We start from the raw sequence: 27,570 nt of genomic DNA on the forward strand, positions 1-27,570 counted from the left end.
CATTTATTTTACTTTATTAACTTAAATATTGTTTGATAAATTAAATAAATTGTCAATATAGGTCAAAAGTACTACTTCAAAATAAAATGTTGACTTCGATGTGTTAATAACTTACAGTGGGCCACATAAATTATTCAACGATAGATGATTACGTCGGTCATATTTTAATTTATTTATACGTTTAAGTTGGCAATAACGAAATTATTTTTATTATTTTTCAGGTGAGTATGCTGATAGTTTCGCTTACTGGTGGTAAGTTATTGCTTGGTTTACTATACTTTAGATAAGTGTACAACAATAATTATTGTAGGAACATTTCTATATCTGCACTATGGTACACGTAATATCCGTAAGATTACTGATTCTACTATGTAAATTATATTAGTTTTAGTAGTTAACACTTTTTACATTTTCTATCATGGAATAGACCTAGCTTAACCTGTTTTTTGAATGTATAAATTACCAGAACAATCCTAAATCGTTAGCTCAAGATATACATGCAAAAAGTATATAAGGGGTGCATGATTAATAAGGGAAGATGTTTAATTCATGATAAAGGTCTTTTGGTCATTGGCGAAATTTGAAATTGAGCCTCTAGTACCGAAGCCACGCTCTCTCAAGACCACCTCACTCCATAAAAAATATTATAGCCTACAAACTTTTATTTTCCGTGTATTGCTAGAAAGTACTATTTCCCATACTTTTAACAGGTAAAAGCTAGTGGACCAGTACTATGTTGTATGTTGTACAGTTCCGGTGCAATTTCACCGTTGCAAATTGAAGGCCATATTTTCGAGCACTTCCGGTGAAAAACTAGATGTAAAAACAATTCGGATCAAATTGAAGGACTAGTGGAGGATACCTCCGGGATTCGAAAGTTTTTATAATGCGAAAGAGAACTAAATGTTTGGACGAAGGTTTCAAGAAACCTGTAAAGTTTGCTGAACATTGATTTGTTTAAGCTTATTAATGTTGGAAGATTTGTTCTCAATCGCAACACGTGAGTACAGTATTTATCAAACGGCTTCGACACTGGGATTTTGATTTATTCGAATAGTAAAAATAACCATTGGACTATAATTTAGTAGGTGTATTATAGTGAACGATTGCCCTTTTTGAGCTTTACCATGTGCGATATCTTGACTACTTATCCAGGTATTTTGGAATAGTAATCTAGATTTAGCTTTTACATGAATTATTCACCCTTACACATTTTTTCAACTTTTTGTAATATACAAAACACACTAGGCCATAGGTTATGGATATTTTAGATCACACATTGTAACTGGTGTTATAAACTGCATACCGTAGAGTAAAATTAATTTCAACTGACTACGTTATTAGGTCCATATGGTCTATAGACTCAAATAGGTGTCATAAATTTAAAAAAAAAATCGGTTCCAAGCTTTTCTTAATCCATGGTTACGTCACTTCAAATAATATTTTGACAAAATATAGATTACGAATCTCCGTTTTCAGTTTTACAAATTCACAGGACACACTACTCATTGGATCATCAGGTCAACTGTATGACTTTTGACTTCATGGTCCTTGTATTTCTGAAACTCAAATATTCCATTAGAAATATAAACGTTAAGACCTGGGTTCGTAACTTAAACTTAAATATTGTCTAGCTATTTGCACCTATTTAAACCAGTTTATTGCAACGTGTTCTTTTATCGCCGCTGAAATTTCAACCTTCGAATTCGAGCAACAGTTTCGTCGAGGACTATTATTTTGACGCTAAGATACAATCGATGTAGAGAGCCAGTAGAGAGGGGTAGATAGTCAACAGTGACTCTTGAGACGATGACGACCAAGTGTTTCTCGGACGTCGGGTGAGTGAACGGGACAAAACAGTCTTATCATCGCCGCGCGGTTATCTGGCAGTAAAACTTTAACAACAGCTCTAGTATAGTGCTTTACAAAGCAATACAAACCAAGAATTTGCCGGTCAAAAAGTGGGGCATACACAGCAAATTTTACATTTATTTAATATGCAAATCAAGCCCAGTAATTTAAGTTGTTGTGTATCGTTGTTTAAAATATACCAAATGCATAACGCAATAAAACGATAATAGTCTATTTAATCAGGAACAGTTTGGACCACAATATTTACAAACCGTATTTAAAACAGTATTTATACATTTTAATGGAAAATAACACTACAGTACTGTTTATTTCTAGCACACTTAATGATCAATTAGATAAGCAAACACACCATTCAAGACCATAAGCTTTAAGTAAAACTGTTTTAATGAACAACACATTCACATAAACCAACCATTGCAAATAAGCTGACAACCAACCAAGGTAATTGAGATAAGAATTTTAAAATGTTTTTGCGCTAATAAATAAATCCGTCCAATCTTATGTTTTATACTTTCAACTTATAATTAATGCATTTTAAAAATACACCAAATGCACAACGCAAGGTCTTCCAGTTTACAGAAACTATAAAAGGACGACTATCTTTAGAAAATGTTATAAACATTAAATTTGGATAAGGGAATGAATAGTAGTTACTCTCTAGTTAGTAGGGACGCTATTTTTTAAAGTTCGTTATGGTCAGCTTTATTTAGTTTCTTTGGTTTACCACGAGCTAATAATTTTCCATGTTAGAAAATATTCACCTACATTATCAACACTTTCGACAGAACATACCAAAAGGAATACCACAAATAAAAACACGCATTAAATTTTTTTAGATACACTTATCACTATTGTGTGGGGAAATATGTCATTTTCATATCAGAAATCGATCTCGATTTGAAAAGCTGAGAATAAGCAAGAGTTTAAATCCACCAACGCTAGCTGCGAATTCATTTAGAGTGTAAATAAACCCATTTCGTAACACGCACAAGAGAAGCCCTACCAATGAGTTTCATAATGTACCGGTACAGCTGCTCCCCTCTTAAACGCCGACCTGCCAAGCGTTGCAGGGGTCTGCCCCCCTCCACCACATGGCCAACTGTCACCGCGCACCGCGCACACGCATTATCTCATTGTCAACTGTACGCGTGCGCCGTAGCTTTCTTCCCTGAATACGCACAGCTATAAATATGGGTCTTTCCAAGAAATGAGCCGCCGCTATGGGATTTTACCAAATAGAATGTATGGAGAAGTAATGGGAATGTATTAACTTGTAGTTACCAGAATTAGTTTATTCGAACCTGATATGCAACTTCCCATCAATCATGTACAATTTTATATACAGCACTAAAAAAAAACTTAAGGAATCTCGAATTAAGTTAACTAAAAAGCTATGTCATCGACTATCTGCAAAAATTAAATAATACATATAAAAGAAAATGTGTTTTAATAATATTACAATGAAAATTAAACATTTCGCTACCGAACACACTAAGATAAGTCAAACCAAACGCAAAAGGCAAGAGATTCAGTAGATAAGAGTTGTTATTTATTTCTTTTTCAAATAACTCGAAAACTTTTTTGTATCTGTTGTTAATGAATGTGTAATTTTTAAATTAGAATTCTGGCACTAGAGTTTCTCGAACCAATGTCTTTGGGATCTTCTACGATTGGCCGAAAGATTGACAGGTCTTAAAACGCGGACAGACATCCCCTACATCACGGAGATTTGTGCCCTAGCACCAACATAGGGCGAGGGAGGCCGCGGGCTTTCCCTGAGCTTCTTTGATATTTTAATTCGTCTTAGAGGGAAATGTTCATTCTCAAGTGAGATGAGAAATAATCTATTTTCCGTAGAAATTAAAACCATAACTGAATTTACTTTTTGTAGCATTTTAACATATTGTTGACTGGGCGATTCACCAGTAAAAGTCACGTTCTTTTTAAGTGAGGTATAAAATAACTTGGCATATTACACAGTACAGTATTTTAAAACCGTAAACTATCTACTTTTTGCCTTGTTTATGGAACTGAGCAGTGAACAATCCACCATGGCCATTGATCGATGGTTAATCGTTGGCTCTCATTGGTGCATAATATTAATTTAGCTTAAGCACGACCTTAGTATGTTCTATCTTTGGCTTTGGAGAGAAGTAATCATATCAGTCCCGTAAGTACGGTAGTTGCCAGTTTGAAAATGAAAATTAACGCAAATTGACCCATGGAGTGTGCAGATGTCAGAACTAAAACTGTATGGACTAGTAATATAAGTATATTACGTCAATGTCCCGAAGGTAAAATGTTTTTATTTATATTTACTGCTACGTCCAAAAGATCTGTTACGGCTATTAATTATAAACTATAATATAGTATAGACCGGGTCAGTGACGTCATTCGCTTGTTTATGATCCATACCGCTTCTGTCTTACCGCTTCTTGTCAATTACCGATTTTTGTCGTATACACAAAGTTGTTAACCAAGCCAAACTAAAAAGACAAGGTTAGTAGTAACTTCTAAGTTTCTAAAAAACTACGATAGAAAATAGATTTTACACAGCGAACTCTGTAAACAGCTTGTTCAACTAGGGTCGATTATAATAAAAAAATTGGCTACTAATCCATGTAGTATGTGCCAATTACAGTATTCGGAAGTCAAATGTCTACACATGTAACAGATCTGTGATAGCGACTGACTGAAGAGGCAATTTCTCGCATTTAACTTGTAATTAAATAATACTTTACTAGATTGAGACGAAATGGAAACGTATTGCGGGGAGCGCTCCTAGCATTGAGCGAAAGCGGGAGCGATGCATAATGTAAACGACATGATATTGCAATATCGCTACTGTAATGATGAATTAATGCACGAGCGGAGAGGCTTGAGATGGAGTGTGGAGCCCGACTTCTTGAATATGCATGTGAGTTAGTGGATTATAATTACCACACACTTTATACTTTACATAGTCAAACTTTACATAGTCAAACATGCGGCTTTAACAAATTTTCACAATAACAACTTTTCTATTTTGTGTATTTTTTTTTTATTTTTTTTTTAATTTTTACTACTTTCTACTTCCAATTTTGCATTATTACGCAATGCGAGTCTTATTGAAGAATGTATCCTTTGGGTGGAAAAAATGAGTATGGTTGGTTGATCCACGATGACTTCAATAGGCAATGTCAGTGAAAGAAAATGTCCATTTGCACTATGGGGCAGAGTATTTTTCGTTGTGACTCATATTTTGCAAAAAATGTATAGTTGACCAACTGATTATGATTTGTTGGGTAGCCAAAAGGATATAGCGCTTGCCTTCACATCTGAAGTTAGCTGGCTCGATCCCTGAATGGGGTTAATTCTGACCCAGATGCCAATTGTTTTGGAAATTAATTAAGGGTGGTTTCCAACAAAAGATATATGGATTTTGGTAGACACAAGGTTTTATACCCTTACAACATTGACAAAAGTACTCAAGTACACGTACAAAATACGAAAAAAGGTCCGTCTTAAAAACACAAGCAAATTAACAAAGTAAACTTTGACGTATGGATGAACCAGACCGACAAACAATGGATGGTCATACAAAAGACTGAAAATGAGCCGGAACAAAATAGAAGAGGAAGAGGAGCCAAAACAAAGGTCTCGGAACAACAAAGACATATGTGTCAGAGGTCACAGTCTCACCCCTGTCTCAATATGGGTCGAGTACCTTCCTCAACCCCTTGTGAACTTAAACACTTCAAATGTTTGATCTTTTAATTTAAATATTGATATTGCATATACAAAATAAAATGTACCGGTACATAACAATGCTGGAAACTTAAGAAAAGTACTATGAATATATAAAACCTATGTCTGGGTACGCAAAATTTTGGCTTAAAAAATCGAGTTATATTTTCAGCGCGTATAATAATTTTGTTTCGAGTTGTGGGGGAGGGAGGGGGGATTAGACTAAATGGACGAATAAAATACTAAAACACAACATAATACTTATTTCATGAAACCCGAATTTAAGTTCGTCTAGGGAGTTAAACATCGTTTCGGTACGAACCTAAAACAAACGTAAATCTGCTTTACATATTCGTTTTTAATTTTATTTTTTTAAACTTAGGAAATAATAATGCTATATATTAAAAGTTCTTAATTGTGCTTGTAATTTAATCAAGCAATTATCGATGTAGCTTCCCTACAACGATCAGCTCAAAATACGGTTTGGCCGTTTTCTAGCAAAATTGAATTTAATTCACCAGTCAAAACGCGACAAAGCGATTGCAAATAACGGATTAAGAACAGCTCTTTTAAGGGGGGCAGGAAATATCACTGACAAAATACTTTACAAACATGCACAAAAGGTAAATTCAACCAATTGAAACAATTGTTCGACAAGGATAAAAAGTTAAGCCTCATCCATCAACGATACAACAATCCTCTTTCCTGTAATATGACTCAGTGTTATGTGTTCGAAAATTGAAGTGAAATCAATAATCGAATTCGATCACCGTTGAACCGTTCATGTGTAACCGTTCGTACCTTGAAACGACTGAAAAGCTAAAGAAATTTAGTGATACAAATGCAAATTTGCTAATTAGATTGATGGTGGTTTATATTTTCTATGGATTATTGGAGGAATGTCCCATAGTTTTTGGATATTTAAATACGACTATAAACTCTTGAAATATCTTTAGACGAGTTAAAACAACTACTAGGTTGCTCGAGAGCGGTGATGTATACCATTGTTTCTTTCTCTACAAAGCTCCATTTTAAGTAAAAATAGAATTACAAATTTGAATTACGAAAAATGAATAACAAAAGGCCCTCTGCATAAGTTTTACTGTAAAGATAACTGCGTGGAGATGATAAGACTGTTTTGTCCCGTTCACTCACCCGACGTCCGAGAAACATTTTGTCGTCATCGTCTCAAGAGTTCACTCTCTACCCCTCTCTACATCGATTGCATCTTAGCGTCATTTAAAAGTCCTCGAAGAAACTGTTGCTCGAGTTCGACTAAACTGAAATTCCAGAGAAGACTCCTCCTCATATACTATATAAGTGGTATTACTGATAACATCCTTGATTCTGATTCTGTTATACCTTAGAAACAAAAATAAACCACTACTCCTCAATACATTCGGAAGTAGAAGCTTTTGCAACTGATGAAAAATATACATTGACGTGATTAAAACTTTTAATTCCACAGTTCCTAAAATGTTACATTTAATGCTCTTTATCCAAATTTAGCAGTTTAAGATTTGTCCTCAAGTAGAAATTCCATCCCTATGTTTGTGTTGAGAATTTAAATAAAAATCGTCGCAGTTGATGTGAGCCAGCAACTCATCTTATTACCTATTTCTGATGAATGCAAAAACTGTGTTACCAAATCAAACTGATGGAATTACCTTATTGTAAGCTGTTAAGAGGCGGTCGGATAGAGCCCCGTATCCCATATTTTGCAGGCGTCACGAGCAACAACACAGTCCTCCCAAAACAGACTTTTGTAATAGTACCACCCTTGGCCACCAGTTTCGTGGCTGTCGCATAACGGGATCTGAGATTGTTGACAACCCTGTGTTACCTAGAAACTTGAAAGCATCAACTCGACTACCCTCAGCCTGTGTCCTAGCCCTTGTCTATTGTCCCACCACACGTTTCACTTTCACTGGTTTGCTACCTTCGCTCACCCACCCTTTGCGTCTCAGCAGGTCTCAGTTCGTCACCGCACAATATGCTAATTTTCCACACAAAAAATGTTTTGGAGATACAAATAGCACTTTCAGTAAGACATTTCGATGTATACACATGTATTTTAATATAAAAATACATGATAATGTATTCAATTATAAATAATATACTAGTGCTACTGGGCTCAATAATGTAACTACTTGGCCTATCCCATACATTTTAGCGAATTTCCCTGTAATGAGGTAGCTATTACCGTAAGTGGCATGGTAAGACCTACGCCCGGAACCGATTTACTTTATCATTTTGATGTCCCCAGAGGCCAAAAACACCATTCGTTCAAATTTTTATATATATGTGTGTCCATGAACACGATAACTTGAGTAATTTTTGTCCGATTTTTATGAAATTTTGTTTGAAGGTGTAAGGCGGGAGGCGGGATAAACTTGAATGAGTTCGCGAACCAGCATGATCGGACCATGGGAACGGGGTTTTATGGGGTAAAAATTGTTTTTTCTAATTTTAATAAACACAAAATTTCCCAATTTCTCTCCAGGCCTTTATAAAGAGCTTAAATAAACGGTATCAGCATTCTGACACATACTTTCTCCCATAAGTTTGTCAACAACCAACAACCAAACCAACCAAGGTTTCCAACAACCTTTATCATGTGTAAGCGGTGAGAGTAAATAAACGGAAATGGGATTTGTACAATTTTGTTCAGAATTTAAAGTACTTTAAAATACTAAATTTTTAACACAATTTTTCGAGCCAATTTTGGGAAAATCCGATTTTTTCGTTATTTTATGGGGGTTTTATGGGAAAATAACATAATTTACAATAACTTTTGAACCGTAATTTTTACAGAAATGGGATTTGTACCATTTTGTTCAAAAAATAAAGGACTATAACATACTAAATGTTTGAACATGTTTACAAAAGACGGAATATACGAATGCTTCGCAATATAATATCACTCACCCGATCGTCTTAGTCCATATTTATATCTAATGATAGATGGAATTTCTTTTAGATCTATCAGGCATAGCCCTAACGTAGGCCTATAATTGAAATTACCTTTCACACTGGTTTAAAATAGTTAAAATACTACATCAACCTCACTACTGCACACTTTATTCCGGTTGAAATTTTCATTAACAAAGGTGCTCTCGTCTATTCCACGAAACACTGAGAATTAAGCACATTAATGCGTTATCAACAGACATACTCACAGAAATACAGAATTGAATTAGGGGATTTGCTACGCGTTAACCAAAGCAAATTACAAGCAAAATTATTTATTTAAAAGTTTTTATAGTGTCATCAAGTTTTATGATAATCGTATTTAGGCCTAATCCTTATCAAACTGTAAAATTGGTGTAAATCCGTCCGATGTGCTTACAAAACTTGATCAGAAATGGTTGTGGTATTTGTAAACAATATTTAATGTAAACATATCATATGTGACAGCTAGAAGTGAGAACTAATCCAAATGGCTGGCCGTTATTTCATAAAAGTTTAATAGTAAACATTGGAAGAAAATTTGACAAAAATCGAACAAAATTGGGGTTTTGATGGTTCGTTATTTTGTTTTCAAGGAAGTGGGGCCATGTTTTTATAGCCAAAGAAACTCACTAATCCAGTAAATACAGAAAAATGATTTGAACCTTGATCGGTATTCTAGTTTTCTAGGAGTAGACCGCGTAAAATGACATTTTGGCGTCACTGACAGAATGAAAGAATGGACAGACAGACAGAAATTGAGATAAGACTCGTTTCGACTTTCTTTGGCTATGAAACATAATGTAACCAGAAACTGCATGATTCTAAGAAATGTAGGCCTGCAGACAAAACTGTATTTTATTTATATAGATATATGGAACGATTTAAATATAAAAATAAAAAAACAGTAGGTCCTATGTGTCGTATCTTTACGTTTCAACGCCATTTGAAGTTGCAATCTGGCTCTGGATGTTTTTTCTAGATTTTGCCTTATCCTGTGCCTCTAATATAAAAATAGGATTTCGGATGGACACTTGGGGTTTTATCTTAGCTCGAATATTATAGACCTAAAACGGGACATCGCAATTCCAAGATAATCCATGAGTCAGAAGCCGGCTTGGCTACGACGCAGTGCTGGTCCGGAGGGTGGATTTGGTTCCTGGAAGACCTTGATCGTATATACCACGTATGTCAGAAAATGCTTTTGTTCCACTGGACCTTGTTTTCATTTTGGGAAATAGTTTGTATCAAACCGTGTATTGCAGCAGCTATCTTTACACAGCTAAGTCCGTAATTAACGTACTAAGTATGACCAAAAGAGACGTTTATTCTAACGGAACTTGTTTTATGTTGATGAATAGTTTGTATCAAACCGGGTGTTTTAGAACTACTTTTATCTCTGATGACAGTAATACTTTAATACATACGGTAAATACACAGTCCGAAAATATTAGATTCTTAGATTCCTGTGAATTAAATATCATCATTTCCTTGGCATTATAATACATCAGGGATGTAACGACATAACGTTATTTATTTATTTAAACAGATCTGTGGCCAGTTTAAATTAATTGTATTTGGCGCGGTTTGAAAACGTGCTCTGTAGTCCACAATCGACTGTGCTGCCATCGGCCGGGACATCGTCGAACTAGTACTCAGTCGGCAAGCAAGGCTTTTTTGCAAGCTTTTACAAAAAAATACAAAACTTAATGTTAACCATCGAAAAATAAATATCTGTCACACTCAATACACTAATGAATATATATTCTTCAATATGGCGTTTGAACCAGAATTGTTTATAGTTCCAGTCATTTTATATTTTAGCAGAAAGTATTGCAATTCCTTATGGGAAATGTAAGAAATGATTTATTTTATATCCGGCTTATAATTAAACATTATGATTTTATATTGTACAGTCTTAATCCTACATACATTTACAATGTTTTGAGTGTGGGAAATAATTTTTGGAACACGGATAGACCAGAAAACGAGGAATTATTATATGCGCTCCATGTTAAAGTGACGGCCAGTGTCGGCAGCCGAGAATCTCTGTCCGACCGCCTCTTAAGACCTATCAACTTGGTCGGTAACAAGAAATACGTTTTTTGTCCTAGGACTCTAGGCACGAGCCCGAGATTGTTTTTCACATAACTTCAGGCTAGACCTAGGGTTTGCAGCATTATCACTTAGATAGGTAGCAAAAGAGGTAGAAAATAGGATAGTAGGCACTAGCACATTCTGTGTCTAACCCACACGACTAAGTTATTTCTTGATACTGTCATAGACAAAACGAATTAAATATAGACTGTCAGCCGTGCAGTGGTTACCATGGTTACCGTAAGTTCTGGCGAACACCGCTGGGAGCGCCTTGTAGTTACGTAGCGTGTAGGCCGTAACAACATGGCACTCCCAGCGGTGTGCGCCAGAACCTATGGTAACCGCAGCACAGATGACTGTACATATTTAATTCTTTTTCTTTGTGATACTGTACACAATTGGCGACAGCTGGTCCACATAAATGGGATGTCTACTTCAGTATCCAATAGTCAATGGTTTAAGGCAATCAAAACTTGGTTTCAATATAGATTCGTGAACCTACAAACCGCACTGAACATGAGCAATATATGCAATAAATCTGTGGTCCGTGGTCAAAACATAGATTCATCTGTGACAAAGTAACATATTGTTTTGTTCTGCACCTCTACCATTGAAACTGGCTGAGAGAATATAATGTATAGTGTCGGTAGAGTTTATATGGATTAGTTTCAAACTATGTTTTACACTGCTCCGTATTTTATACAATTTGTTTACTGCATGTCTGTGTAGTCGAAATTAAAAGCGAAATCACTGGTTAATCACACACTAACAGGCTATGCAGTTTACTAGTTTCTATTAGCGAATTTCCCTATAGGGAAGTAGCTATTACCGTAGGTCTCATGGTAAGACTTAGGCCCGGGACCGATTTACTTTTTCATTTTAATGTCCCCAGAGGCCAAAAACACCATTCGTTCAAATTTTTATATATGTATATATATATATATATATATAGATATATATATATATAGATTTATATATATATATATGTGTCCGTGAACACGATAACTTGAGTAATTTTTATCCGATTTTGATGAAATTTGGTTTGAAGGTGTAAGGCGGGATAAACTTGAATGAGTTCGCGATCCAACATGATCGGACCATGGGAACAGGGTTTTATGGGGGGTTTTATGGGGTAAAAATTGGTTTGTCTTACTTTTTACCCTCAAAACACAAAATTTCCCAATTTTTCTCTAAACCTTCTTAAAGAGCTTAAAAAAACAAACAATTCAGTATATCAAAGTGTTTTTGTACGGTTATTGGTTACGGAGAAAACTAAAAAAATGGTAAATTTAAAATTCCCATGTTATTCTTATGGAGAATATTGTAAAATGTTGTAGTTTGCTTGTTTATGGATATATTTTGATCAAACTTGGCAAATTTATTTATTTTATAGTAAGCTATCAATATTTTACTAAAAACACACTACTTTATTAGTTTCCTTGTAGCAGCAAACCTAGGTACTCGTTAAACCTAATGTTATTTAAATAGATCAATTGAAAATCAATTCGGCCAAATGGAAATTCGCTTAGACGGCAGGTTTGCTGCGGCGTGGGTATTTTTTCATATTCGCCAGTTTTTATAACAATCCCTAATGTAAAAATACAGGAAAGCTTATGTACATATGTAATGTTAATGTACAATTTACCATCTGAAGTCTAACTCGGTAGACCTATCTACACAGATTGTTTCCAGATCACCTCCAAAGATATTTACCAATTCTTTAAAGGATTAAAAAAATTCAATTATAGCTGATAATGTCATATAAAATCTGTCAATAATTTTAAATTTTCTTCAATCAATTGATGTTTTCCACACGTATATGAGACGCCCAATTCATTTTCCAATGCCAATGCTACAAAATCTGTAGGCCTATATCACTCAAGCAAAGTTCCTTCCTAAGAGCTTTTATTGTTTTCAAAACTTCTAACTCAAAAGGTTGTCTGATCTCAAATTCAAACGCTCTTAAACTTGTTAACGAGCCTAGACTGTCACTAGCACGGCGACGTTCGACGACCGAACTGACAAATTCTGTTTACCTTTCATTTTCAATATCGATACACCACCCCCCCCCCCTTACAACCCACAGTCATATGTATCTCCGTCCTTGTCGTATTGTGATTGGATTGAATCGCCGACCGAAATTGGTGCTTTTTCGGTTATGGTCATGGTGAAATTGTATTGGTTTTAGACTATGTTTCCGGGTGTCAGAAATTCATTGTTACAAAGTGTTAGTCAAATTTAATAGTTTAAAAATGTGAATTTTGTATAGTAATCAAAGGTTTTTTATGTTCTTTTGTTTCCTATCAATACAAATGTACATATATAGTTTTTTCGTGGGATACTTCGCATCATAAATGGACTCGACTTTTAATTACATGTATATTGATTGAAATTGTACTTATCAATTAGAATAGTATTCAACGCGATTGTCCTCGCCTATTTTGTATGTCATACAAAATAAAGATTCTTTTAAGACAAACAAACAACAACAACAACAACACAAGATACAACAACAACAATAATTTGATAATGTAAAGATTCTGATTTCTGATTTTATACAATTTGACATATCATACTCTTTCAAATACAATTTTAAGCCAAATTGGAATAATATAGATAGGCCTACATTTGTTGATGATTAATTTCAATTTCGTTTTGATAATTCAGTTGAATTAATCGACTTCGGATGCACGGGCCTAGTGTTTCCATTCCGGTTTGCGTTAAATATATGGCAGTATGGTGTATACATTTACCCAGTAAACGTTCAAAATAAAATGATAGATACACCGGATAGTGCTGTTACACTATTTAATTGTATTCGTAGATTAAGTTTACAAACTTATTACGGTTGCTGACTATGCGGTATATACAAATTCACAATCATAACACTTGAGGTATACCTGGATCGCTCTCGTTTTCTATTCCTGTTGCAACACCATATTTCCATATTACCAAAGCCAATAATCGGAACCGTGTATCACGTGTTTATAGCACGTTATATGACAGAGAAACACGGCAAAAACACATTATTGTTGGGGTCCCACCCTTTGATTCGGCCTACCTTTGGTGTAGAGTTTTAATGTTTTGGAAATATTAGACTGGGCGATGCGATGGAAACATAGTAGATGTATCTGGGCAGTGGATTGGTTATAGTTCTCGGTTAGTAGTTTGGAGGTCACCGGTTCGATCATGAGGCAATGGCTTTTGATAATTTGGAACTGCAGTTAATTTAGGGCTTTGAAATGGCTCAAACCCTAGACAAAAAGAATTAAATATAGACTGTCAGCTGTGCTGCGGTTACCATAGGTTCTGGCGCACACTGCTGGGAGCGCAGTGTAGTTACGTAGCGCATACGCCGTAACTACATGGCGCTCCCAGTGGTGTGCGTCAGAACCTATGGTAACCGCAGCACAGCTGACGGTCTATATTTATTCGTTTTTTTATGCTCAAACTAAAGAAACAGCTGATATTAGTCAGTAGAGAGCAGTCATCTTATTCATTCAATTCTCTATAGGTATGTCATACTCTAGTTGTGCATAAAATATGTTAGAGTTTATCATTAGTTATGGTTTCATTTTGGCTTGGTTAAAAGGTTCAAAAGGTGTATAGGCGAAAAAGGCAACAGTACTCCGTCGGTGGCTCAGTTGAACGGTTTTCATTTAGGAAATTCCCTATGCAAATAATGGAATGTCTACTTTAAGTTTTTGTGTATTTATCGTTAAGGTGATGTACAACTAAGAAATTGCACTTACTTTTTATTATTCATCAAGTTTAATCTTCTACTACAGTGCCATGATTATGATATTTCAGATAAAAATCTACACCAAAACACATAATATCGTGTTGCTGTTTAACCTCATTTCAAGCTAAAGCCCCTAGTCTCGACTCAAATAAACACATGAGTTTACTAGCCCTCTTATATTTGCTTTCAGCGCCGCTATGATCCCATTTTATAACCTGTATTTTTTATAACACTTTTTAAAAATTCATATTTATCAAGAAATTGGTGTCACGAGCATTGTGCAAATATGAGATGGTTTTAAAACTATTGTTTATGTAGCAATCTTTAAGTTGCTAATCCTTCTTTTGTAATTATAAACTTGTCATTTAATTCTTTTTATGGCTATTTAATTACCTCCAAAGACATTATTAAGTCTTGTGTGGCCCATATAATGTAAATTTAAAATATGTAAGACTTTCCTTAGGGTATACCAAGGAGACTTTATTATGCATTTGAAGCCTGTTATGATATTATCCTACTTTTGTTAAAGATTAAGCTCATTGAAAGTTGTCGTGAAGTCCCAGTGGGCTGAAAACCTTCTGTAGCAGTTTTGGGACTCTTCAGCCTTGAAGCCGACACGGTTTCCCGGCGATTTAGTATCATTTGTGCAAAGATGAACAACAAAGCTGGTTCATGGAAAAACTAACTGTACAACATCGTCTATAATGGTTTTTGAACTGAGGAGCAAAATGATAGCGAAGCATTTCTAACGCCTTCAGATGATCCAAAAGGATAATAACTCTATGATATAGTATCATCATCACTATCACCATCATCATCATCATCACCATCACCATCACTAGAAGCGACCTATTTGTCAGTGTTGAGTCAGCCTCTTAGGGTTTTGAACTCCCTTGAAAAGCCTCTGGAAATTCAGCCCAACATCTGCAAGCCTGATGAATTCACGCCCCTTGATCAGAATTTCCTGAGGAATTCTCAAGTTGAAGTTGAAGGGAGTGAGTTTCTATGGCGCAGTGCTGTATAGTTGCTACAGTTGTCGGTTGTCAGTGTCTTGTGTCGTAGTCACGGTCTGATGATGATGACATAGGACACTCCCTACGCCCTATCTACCTCTGCCAGTCTGCCACGTGCGCAGTCGCTAACCAAGACATGGCTGAATGAGCACTAACTGAAAACCGCCTCCCTCAGTCCCACACCCATAGGAACTAAACACCAACTGCCCATTTATAACTGGGCATTCGTGGATTCGTGAACAGTATCGTCAATGTTGATTTGGAATTTGCTATTTTTCCTAATATCCAGTGCATGATTTTGTCAGAATTGTTGGGATGTATTGTGAAAGATGTATATAATCTTCGGATACGATAGAATATACTAAAACTTCCTTCAGGATATCCATTAACTTTAGAGGGGGTTTGATGAGGTTTTTGAGTTCCTTTTATGGATGATATAAACGACAACCTGTTTTCCACCGAGCTCATTCTGTTCGCAAATCCTGTGGTCAGAGCTCAGGCCTATGGTGGACTCCGGTTTTGCAGACTCTGGTTCAAATCTTGACAATCTCCGATAACATATGTTATAATGCCTCGTCGGTGGTTCAGAGTTCATCTTAGGCTGCGGTTATACACTGCTAGAATAGTTTATACAGGCGAGGGTAAGTTTCTACGTGTTGTAGAACTCTATTACAATCCATTCAATAATACTGTTAAGTGATTAATGGACGTGACACATTGCCGATTGGCTTTAGGGATTGGCAGTATTCAAACCCTGCGTAAGTAATAAATGGTCCCTCTCAAGACATCACACTTCACACGCCCAATAGCGTCACCATCATCTTTGGCAATAAAAACATGATGATATACTTTTAGCACTAGACTCTCAACTCTCCCAATCTTCCCCTTTCTCCGTGGCACTACTTGTGATGCGTCCCCAGTCACACGTGATATTGACGCGTGAGACCGTCGGTGATAATTCTTATCTAGAAACGTCACGAGTTCGTGTCCCGTGTCCATCCTACATCCGGCACAGACCACCACGAGTAGTCCGGGTGTCTTGTGTAAAGTACGCTGGCATTTCCGCAGCTGATGGTGCAACCAACGCACACAAGCTAGAGATAAGATCTCCGTGTAGGTCAACTTGGGTTTAGTGCCTTCAGTTTAGATTAACATGTGTGTAATGATTCATTGGTTAACATACGTGAAACTGCCACTATAGAATTCAAGTCACTGCATATATAGACATTAGAATGATTCATTCTATTTTAATTTTCCATATCAAAAGAAATCCGGATGTAGACAATAGGTTTCATTGGTATATTATTTTTGGTCCTTCGCGCCGGATATTAGCCGTGATCGACGTAAAAAATTAGAATTTGACTTATTACATATATATTTTTTACAGAATTTTTTTTCTGATTTCCCACACTAAATAAATCTGTATTTTAACCGAGAAGGTCCGTTAACGATTTTTGTCCTTCAACCGTTGTATCGGGTATGATAATATTTTACCTTAAATGCTCTATATTCCAGACAAAAAAGACACGTCATAACATGCTCCATGGTATATAATAGAATCACGTAGATAAGGTAATTTTGTGCAACAAAGCATTGATCAAGCCAATAAGACTGAAACGGTAGTATTTTTGTGGTTTACTCATATTTTTAGATGTTCAAATAAGAATTATAGTTTAAACTTCTCACTCTGTATCTGAATTTTATGGGGACAGTTTTCCACACGTATACGATTTTTGGTCCTTCGAGCCGGATTTGCAATTTAGTGATTTGTTGTGAATATCGAGTTACTTGAGGATTTATAAGTGCTTGTAAAATCTTCAATAATTATATCCAAATTGCTTATAATGCTTAGTTTAGATTGCCTTCATTTATGTATATTTAGCTTTCATAGTTTTTATTGTATCACATGTATAACATTTCGCATATAATTTCAGTAATCGCCAAAAACAGGACACTCATCATCTGGACTTCATTCCTTATTAGTCCGGATCAATTTAGTTCACTACAAAATTAAACCAGAATATTCTACATCACACCTAACAACTTTAGGGTGGTTCTCTAGTTATAACGCAAAGGCAAGCAACTCATAACGTGTCTAACATCCACAAAACCAATTCTTATGATCGCTAACAGTGTAAAAGTAACGGTATATCCATTTAGCTTCTCCTCCCTCTACGCTCGGTTACAACAGCTGGTTTACGCGAACCACGGGGTATAATGTAACGGTAGGGACCAAAGTGGTGCTAAAAGTAGCAGTCTGAGGTGCACAGTGTCAGCTCTCTAGTCAGTTGGGTTTGTCCGGTGTTTAACGGTAACTGACGAGGCGATGTCAACTGAATGAGTGAAGTCCGCCATTTTACAATTTTAGCGACGGGGAAAACTTTGAATGATATAAAAATGTAAAAATTATCAAGGAGAAAATGACAATTGTTTGAAAGTGGGGTAATTTTATAAATAACGACGTGACTCCAAAGAACGTTGGTAATGTTGTATGTAAGACTATATTAGAGGGAAAAGTACATATATATTTAAGTAGACATCCCGTATACATAGTCAGCCATACCACAGTTATCCAGATTTTACTAAAATCAAAGGGGACATACTTAAATAAAAATAAGGTAAGTGTGATGGCTTTAAAAATTGTTTCTTGTTCTTTTTATCACTATGATAGTTTATGGCGATAGTGTAGTTTAATTCAATGCATCCCCTTTCAATCTCTTTCGTTTTTTTTTTAATGAAAACCACGGTGTTTTAGAAATAAATCAGTTTTTTTTAGTACCAGGCTCCGTCCTTAGTTTGATTCAACCACATATTAATTCGTAATGCGATGTTGACGAATTTAACATCGAAAAGAAAAGTCTTCTTGACGAAAGTTAGGCCTATCTAAACCCAGTGCACTTTTGTAACACTAATATTTCATATTTGTTTTATATTCTTCATAGTCTGTATGATGGAACCTGGTACCTGACCCTTCTTGTACCTGGGATTTTACTGGGCCTTAAACCAATAGCTAGTCCCCAGACAGATCAGGATACAGATTCCATCGTACAGACTATATTAAAAATGATTGTGAATGAATATTTTTAATGATAACCACTACATATTTCATATAGCTCCATGTGGTTTTTGCGTACAACTTGTTCATGCTGTAGTGTGTAATACTAGTTGTCTGTGGTATACAAACGGCACACGGAAACAGTAGATCCACCTATCGACAAATTACAATTGATAGGTCTCCGAGGCGGTCTGAACTGCCTCTAACTTCCGACGTAACTTCCTGCTTTTAAAACTTGAGAATTGGCGTCGCGATATAACAGTGGACGGGTTTCAACCATTTTATCATTAATTGAAAAGTGCAATTAGACATCTCCTTATGTAAAATCGAAAACATTTTCTATTGTAATTCATGTTGTTATTAAGGCTCGTACCTTAGATTTTCTACTCGTGTCGCACTATTTACGCGAGTTGCGTACACTAATTTACCGACGACCGTGTTTTAATTACTAAAAATTACTACTTGTAGCTTATAAGAGAGGTTATGTTTTCGTTTGTAGCCTCTCATTGCCACTGAAACTTGTACCTAACACTAATTGCACCACTCAACAATTAAATTGGCCTGAACAGCTGATTAGTTGAATTTCGAATCATTACAATTTTACTTCTCCTCTCTCAATCCTTGAACCTCATAGGTCCGTTCCGTTGTTATGAGTAAAACTGTTATGAAAGTGTTATACTGTTATGTGAAACTTGAACTGAAACGACTACTTTAAACACCGGTCGTAGGTGTATGGGTCATGATATAATATTTTTATTGTCCGTGTTTTTAAGCTAGAAGTTTGTGTTTTCACCCTATGCACATTATGTCAGCCTGTGTGACATCTTCGGTGGTTTTTTGTGCTATCTTTTTAACTTAACCTGCCACACAAGCTGACGAAACATACATACGGCGAAACACAAACTTCTAGCTCAAGAACTCAGGCTACAAAAAGGAAATTTAACATAATTCAAGTTCTTGAACCTGTGATAAACCTAAGTCAATTAAGTTTTTCCTCTTTTATTTTTTATAGAGTACAATTCACGATGGGTGTTCTGTCTTTGGTCAATTGCTTTCGGTGTATGTATGATCAACTGTAGGGAGTATTTTAAATCTTTGGCAGCATCTTGTTTTGCAATGGATCAAATAAGTTATTACAGTCGTAATGTTTGGAGGATGAGTATTTCTGATCATACTAAACGCTAAAGTCCCCCTCCCTTGAGTTGAAATCCCTCGCCCTCCGCTTTGTCGGATCAGACTGTCAGTTAGTTCCCCTTGTGGTATTATTGACTTATCTTAGTCACTCTGTACACTCAGCCCACTGTAGTTGTGAAATTAATTTTTAAGCTTTAAACTACAATCGATAGAACTAACTGGTGTGATCTTTTCGGATTCCGAGGTAGACATCCCATCTATATAGACCAGGTGTAGTCAATTTTATATGTAGCATATTTGAAAGAGCCTCTTAGAGTGTGCTGCTGTCTAAATACTATTTTCTCGTTTAGTCTTTGATTCCTTCATGTCGTGACACAAACCTAGTTCTTATAAGTCGTTCTTCCAGTTTGGTTAGGTTAAGAGGTACTCGTCAGAAATGAGTATTTATCACCAGCACATTCTGTTCGTGGCTAAATTTCAAATAACTAAAACCTGCCTAAATTGTAATACTGATGATGTAGCCGGCCAAATTTTATCTGTTTTGTGTTTGCGTAATTGTTTGTCTTAACAAACCCCGAATGATTCTACAGTACAACTAGTATTCAAAATTTTTGAAGCTACTTAAGCACTGGGAGTTCTGCTTTAGTCGTAAAAACAGTGCTTGAAAAAAATCCACTACAAATAATCTATTTTAAATTCGTATCCAACAAGAAGTTTAGTTTCAAGTCAAAATCTAATATTCCAACACGATAAGTAAACGGTACCGTTATATCAACTTCTTATCAGCAAGAATGAGACTAAAATGGGCGTACGTAGGAGCATGCATAAACGCAGATTTAAACAAAAGATTAGAATAAGGTGAGTAAGATAACATGCATAGCATTGTTGCTGACTGAAATCAGCTGATTTTTAGCCAGGAAGAAAAATACGAATAATTAAGAACAGCTGGGTCCACAATGGAGCAATCTAAAGGTTACTGACGTTTCTCAGGATCGAACCGGCGAGCTGTTGATTCAAAGCTAGACCATAGTTTTTAGGCCTACTACCTATTTTTTTACTACTACTATTAGTAGTTGGGTTAGGGTTTAGAACGCTTAAATTAGTTAAATTCGTTACGGCTTAAAAATAAACCCAAATATTACATATTTACTTTGTTTACGTTTTAATAAAGCTGTAATTGTTATTCCATCTCTCAGCTGTTTGGAACAGATAGTTATTTTATAAGTAAGTGGTACAATCATTGTGTCTATACTATAATCAATGACTATATTATAATCAACGGAGTGCAACTGTTCTACAGAAGATTTGTAGAACAAAAAGTTCGCTTTTATGTTTGTCCCCGTCGCAAATCACGGTAATTAACAAGTAATTTGTAACATTACGTGTAGGGCCTACTTCATATTTTATACTGTATACTGCATGTTCTTTTTAGATTATCACAACTTGTACCATGTAGTAGTTTTGAACATAAAAAACCCAGACGCATTCTTAATCACTTCTTAAAGTAGTAGGCAGTTTTAGAATTAAAATGCTCGTAGTTGAAATGAGCTGATAAAGTACATTGATGTAAATTGCCGGTTTCTGTCAGTTACGACAAAATAGAAGAACAACTTATTGTAAACTATAGCAACTTTTATGTCACATAAACTATTACAACAAACAAAAGTGAGGAGAACTCAATGAGCAATGAGGACATTCAATTATGCTCTTTTTAATTAAAAAATACTACATTTAGTTTATGTGCAATGCCTTCTTCATTATACAATTAATTGTTATTTGAGTAACTAGCGTGCAAAGTGGCACTTTGCGCTCGTGTTGCACATTACATTTTTCCTACAGTTACTATAAAGCATAGAAATTATTAGTCTTTCAAACAATCAAACACTAACCAACACGTTTTAGGTTAGGTTAAAGCCAAGCGTTGGACGAAATGGGAAACGCTGCACCAGCTTATTGGTAGTCTGTGTTGCCAACTTATTTTCAAGCGTACACGTATTACGTGCGTAATAAAAGCACGCTGTTTTGTGTTGTATGGTTGAAATACAGGAGTGCGGCAAAAGTGTAATGAGTGCAGGAAAAGTAAGTAAATGCAGCAATTGCTAAATCAGTTCAAGGAAGCCCACTTTGTCTGGTAACTATAGGAAAAAGTCATTTTTAGTTGTTTCTTAAACTATGACAAACTTAATATATATGTAAAATTTGAGATGAAGATGCCGGTACCTCGTGCATGTAACACACGTGGTTCAGTAGGCCTAAAAATCGATGCGTCAGCGCCGAGATGACGGCCGCCCTCGGCCGCCCTTACTACGTGAGGGGGTTTGGCTGTGGGGGGGGGGGTAAAAACATCCCCCGGCGCTGCCTCCACGAACCACGCGGGCATAAAGGGTTTCTAGCGTAGCAAATTGAATTTCTCTGTAAAAATGTGCAGAATGTGATGATAGAATTGTTGAGGCAAATCCACTTTCATACAGACGTTTTGGAATTTTGTCCGCAGTAAAGAGTACATGTGAATCATGTCGTCACTTTGTTCGCGATTATGTTTTCATTCTTTCCGGCACCGTTGGGCAGTTGTGTTCTATAGGTGGTATTTTATTTGTATAAGTTATAGCATAGCATTGTCGAAAAGATAATAAGTTAATTAAGCAAACACTATAATTTTGTACTAGCCAATTTAAACAGATTTACTATATTTTCTGTAGGTCTACTTGTTTACGTTTCCCATCTATATGGATCAGCTGTCGCTATTGTTGTACTAAAAAGAATGCAGTTGTGTGAGCCAGTGACAGAATGCGCCAGTGTATAAAATTCTATGTTCTACCATATTTTTTGTCACTCACGTAGTTTATGGGTCATAACAGTTGCTAAATTTTATAATACATGTAAGTCGTTCCATCAGTTTGACTTGGTAAAAACAATCTTGTATTCGACAGAAAACAGTAAATTTGATCAGCGCAATCTGTAGGTGACATAAAATAAGACAAATTTTGATTAAACGTGGCGAAAACTTTAACATGGGGATGAAATGTCTACCAAAGAATTTTAAATAAATATTTTAAATTACACACGACAGTATACTAGTTTATTACGTTTAGTTTCATATTCACTAATCTCTCTCTTTTGCCCAGACAAATATTTGTTTTTATCCACAAGTCTCATCCCGTAAATAAATAAAGTGAGTCACTATAACCATTGTGACTTATCTCATACAAATTATGAAGTCACAACATTCTTGAACTGTTGATCCCAAAGCGCAAATCTTCTAAGTTCAATACAATAGTTAATTTAATTTAAATAAATTTGAACGATAATACTCAAAAACCTTTAAAAGATGTGGATACTAGAAATTCCCAGATACAACAATGATGCCAACGTTACAACTTAAAATACCATTTTTACTTCTTTGCTAAAAGTTCATTGTTTGCGATCGCAAGTTTGTGTTGTTTGAAGGATTGTGGAGGAAATATTCTTGTGGAGTTCCATATTTCATGTTTAATAATTAGTAGATGAATTTAATGCGCAAAACTATATTTTATCAAGGATTTATCAGAGTGCGCCAATCGCTGTATCCATTCGAGATATGACCTCTCCAAGTTATCAGCCGAATAAACGATTTCCCTTGTTCATTATTCACTTTGTACAAAGCTCCGAAACAGAGTCGGTCCCGTAAAAGGACAATCCAGTTTTGGGACCATCAATCCACCAATCCAACCATCTTGTTTGCGACCTTTGGCGAACTACCAAAATACATCTGCAGATCTGTGTTGAGATTGTTGCAAAACGAAAGTACGACTGCAATCGGTTTATTATTGCGATTATCGATATATGATTGCGATTATTTTTGGATGATGGATTAATGTGATAAATAAGTGATTGCGGCCATCGATATAAGTTTTTGGTATCTTCTGATATATTATGATCACGAAATTGGCTGTTATTGATTTGTGATTGTAATCAGTGTGTGATTGCGATCATCGATATATGTTTTTGGTATCTTCTGATATATTATGATCACGAAATTGGCTGTTATTGATTTGTGATTGTAATCAGTGTGTGATTGCGATCATCGATATATGTTTTTGGTATCTTCTGATATATTATGATCACGAAATTGGCTGTTATTGATTTGTGATTGTAATCAGTGTGTGATTGCGATCATCGATATATGTTTTTGGTATCTTCTGATATATTATGATCACGAAATTGGCTGTTATTGATTTGTGATTGTAATCAGTGTGTGATTGCGATCATCGATATATGTTTTTGGTATCTTCTGATATATTATGATCACGAAATTGGCTGTTATTGATTTGTGATTGTAATCAGTGTGTGATTGCGATCATCGATATATGTTTTTGGTATCTTCTGATATATTATGATCACGAAATTGGCTGTTATTGATTTGTGATTGTAATCAGTGTGTGATTGCGATCATCGATATATGTTTTTGGTATCTTCTGATATATTATGATCACGAAATTGGCTGTTATTGATTTGTGATTGTAATCAGTGTGTGATTGCGATCATCGATATATGTTTTTGGTATCTTCTGATATACTATGATCACGAAATTGGCTGTTATTGATTTGTGATTGTAATCAGTGTGTGATTGCGATCATCGATATATGTTTGTGACGAATGGTAAATAATTGCGATTATTTATATGTCAAAATGATTAACATCAATATATAGGTACGATCGTTCTTTGATTTACACAATTGGTAATGCAAGTATTATTGTAATTATCAATATTCAGACAAAAGCAGTGATTGATATGTAGTTGTGACGAACTAAGTATAGTCTTGATTATTAATGATTGATTTTAATTATTTTGAAATGTGATTAAATCATTGAACATTGATACGAGCATCGATATATAATTGCGATAGTCGATTTTATTGCGATTCTTGAAATGACAACTCTATTTGCCTTCAGGTCAAAATGTTTACTCCTGAAACCGTTTTACGTACCAAAGATATTTTTTAAAGATCCTTAAATGTGAAATTGAGTCTATTTGTTTTGCTTGCTGTAGGTACTCGACACTTGTTTAACGTTAATTTTTTAGTGAAAGTTCGGTAAAAAATCATTATTTCACATATTTTTACGCATTTTTGTTTTAAATATTCTCATCTAATAAAAACTCTCGGTTTTAAAATACAGATACTTTCCCGCTTCGTACGTTCGTAGCTTTCCGGGCAAAGTGAAGTAAATGTACCGGCAAAACATATGGGAAAGTTCCGAAAGTGTTTGATATTTTAAGGCGTTTGTGACAAATTAGTTCGTTGAGTTAATTGTAAAGTCTATTTCCCCCGCGATGTTCAAAGGTTTCCCAATTAGTCTTGACAACAGACATGTCACCTTTGCCCCTTGCCGCGCAGTTTGGGTTTCCAAATTTACAACCCCCTTCTTTCCCCAACCCTACTCTTATTTGGACAGGCCTCCAATGGATATTTTTGGAAAAGTGATTTGCGCCATTGCAATTCCAAACTAGATACTGATTCTCAGATGAATTGAAGAAGCGTTTTTGTCTAATGTTTATGGTTATATTTTGATCAATATTAACTAATAGTTCATCTATGCTTTAGTATTAATATTTATAAAAAAATATTTTCCTTCCCTGTAGCAGCAAACCTAGGTACTCATTAAATATAATGTTATTTAAATAGAGATTAAGTATGACAAGTTTAAGTAAATATTTGAGTAAAAATCAAATCAGACAAATGAAAATCCCCTTAGTCAGCAGCAACTATATTTGCAGCAGGGGGTATTTGCCATTTGGTTGCTTTATTGATTGAATTTTGACTTTTGCACTTTCCCTATATTTACCCTATATTTTTTTGTCTCTATTAAATTAGATTTGTTGTACATTTCTTCTTCTCTTACAATGTCTTCTTACACGCAATGTTAAAGAACGTATTTAAATAAGAAATATTAAACATTATTTAAAACTTTGATAAGTTTTGATACAAAGACACGTGATGTTTCTTTTCCGCTAACTAACATATTTTATTTTGTTTTTCAATTTATGAGATGAAAGAAAAATGTAGAATAACAGCAACCAACTTTTAAAAATATTTGTTCATGTGGAAGTCAACACATTTTGATAAGTTTTGGTTTTAGACATATATAACTTGGTTTCCATTAAATTAATTAACCTCTTTGAGGACTTTGCTTCCTCTGTGACAGTAAGCTGTTAATTACTCTATGTAAGAGGTTTACAGAGAGGCCTTTCACAGTTCCAGTCTAACTTGAGTATAATGTCCAGTCTTCAGTACAAAATTCTCAGTTCAACGTAACTAAATCAAGTCGAGAAAACACCGAATCCTATCAAAACTTTTATAGTTTGTTAAAAACTGATTTTTTTATATAGGCTACAGTTTGTCAAATTATTTATATTTTTCTAGTAATTTTTGAGATTATATATTTTTTTACAGATTAGGTATTTTGTATGTGTCAATTAGTTTTATTGTCAGTGATGGTAGTAATTGTTGTTTTGGTTAACTCTGTGATGGTGATGGTAAATTGTGCAGTTTTGGTCTAACAATTGTTGTTGGTGATGCTAATTCCTTTTTTCAGTTTAGTCATTGTTGTTTATGGTAATTTACAGTATTTTTAAAGATCATTGAACAACATTTTCCACGGTTTATTATCCAAACACAAGATTAACAATGATTTAGGATCTGAAATATGACCTTGTTTGAGGTTAGTGCGAACCTTTGACACAAAAACACTTTTATAATGAACAAATTTAAAATTATAAAAAATGAACCAAGGATAGCATTTTGATTTTATAAACCAGTTATTTAAACTTTTTTTGTTTAAAATGTTTTAAAATTAAACTCATGTCAAAACACAAAATAATTCACAAAATTTTAACGAATACAGAGGACAGAAAATATTGACTAAGTTTCACAAACATGCCCAAAAGAGAATCTAAACCAGTTGAAACAATTGTCCATCAGAAATGAAGAGTTAATCCACCTTTCAACAGTAACAACGATATAGCAATCATCCCTCCTGTAATATGACACAACCCACTTGCTCAATAATTCTGTTCTACTTCTCTGTGTGTTGAAAATCATAAGTTATTGATTAGAGTAAAATCAATAACCAAATTTATGACACAACTTATTTGTGTCAGTTGTTGAAAGCAATTGAGAGCAAAACTATTATCAATTATGACAAAACTTTGTTGGGACACAATTTTAATGATTGATTGTGGATGGTAGTGTATTTATATTCTTTGAATTAGTAATGCGGAGGTCTCTGATTCTAGAACCTAATCCTATCACAGACATTTTAGTAGGTCATAATTTATTCATAAGTTTAATATTTCTGCAATAATCCAATAAACTACAAAGTATGAAGTATAATGCAATATTTCTTGGAACTATAATCTTATACAACAGGATCACTTGAAAATACATGTTTAAACAATGTAATATGTTTGCTGCATACATTATGTTGGCCTGGATATAAGAAACAGGGTTGGGTTGTTATTTAATAGTTTCATCAGAAAAATATTTATCCAATTTCAGCTTTTGAATTGGGTAAGAATATTTTCCCTTGTGTTATGCCATAGAAGTGTTTATTCATCTCAAATATGAAACTTAATTATGAATGTAACTAGCCTTAGAATCCAATACAAATCCAAGTACGTAATGTCAATCTTATTCTCAAGTAATTAATAAAACAAAATGTTTTTAATCCTTCAAACATTGATTTAGCCATTTACCCTTATACTGGATTTTCCAAGTTGGTGTTAGAATCCATCAACCTTTTCTTTTTAAACTTTGTCCTCCTTGCTAAGTCAATTGTTTGCCCTTTTTGTAAAGTGCCATCCTCAGTGGTTAGGTTACAGGGTTCAGGGCTCCGAATAGTTCACATCAGATCATTTTCAGTTAAGGAGTGGTTTAGGGCTTTGAATATTTTCCATCAGATCTTTCTCGGTTAAGGATGGGTGTATGGCTCTGAATATTTCTCAT

General features: G+C 34.9%; 1 protein-coding gene across 2 annotated transcripts in view; it reads left to right on the forward strand.

The window, feature by feature from the left end:
• LOC129002558 (tyrosine-protein kinase Src64B) overlaps positions 1–27,570 on the forward strand; it is an 84,938-nt gene that overhangs the window by 36,040 nt on the left and 21,328 nt on the right. The gene's annotated exons all lie outside the window — the stretch shown is intronic.

This window comes from Macrosteles quadrilineatus, unplaced genomic scaffold (assembly GCF_028750875.1).
Source record: "Macrosteles quadrilineatus isolate MER2022 unplaced genomic scaffold, UCM_ALF_1.0 Scaffold_9__3_contigs__length_116548681, whole genome shotgun sequence".
NCBI classification, from domain to species: Eukaryota; Metazoa; Arthropoda; class Insecta; order Hemiptera; family Cicadellidae; genus Macrosteles; species Macrosteles quadrilineatus.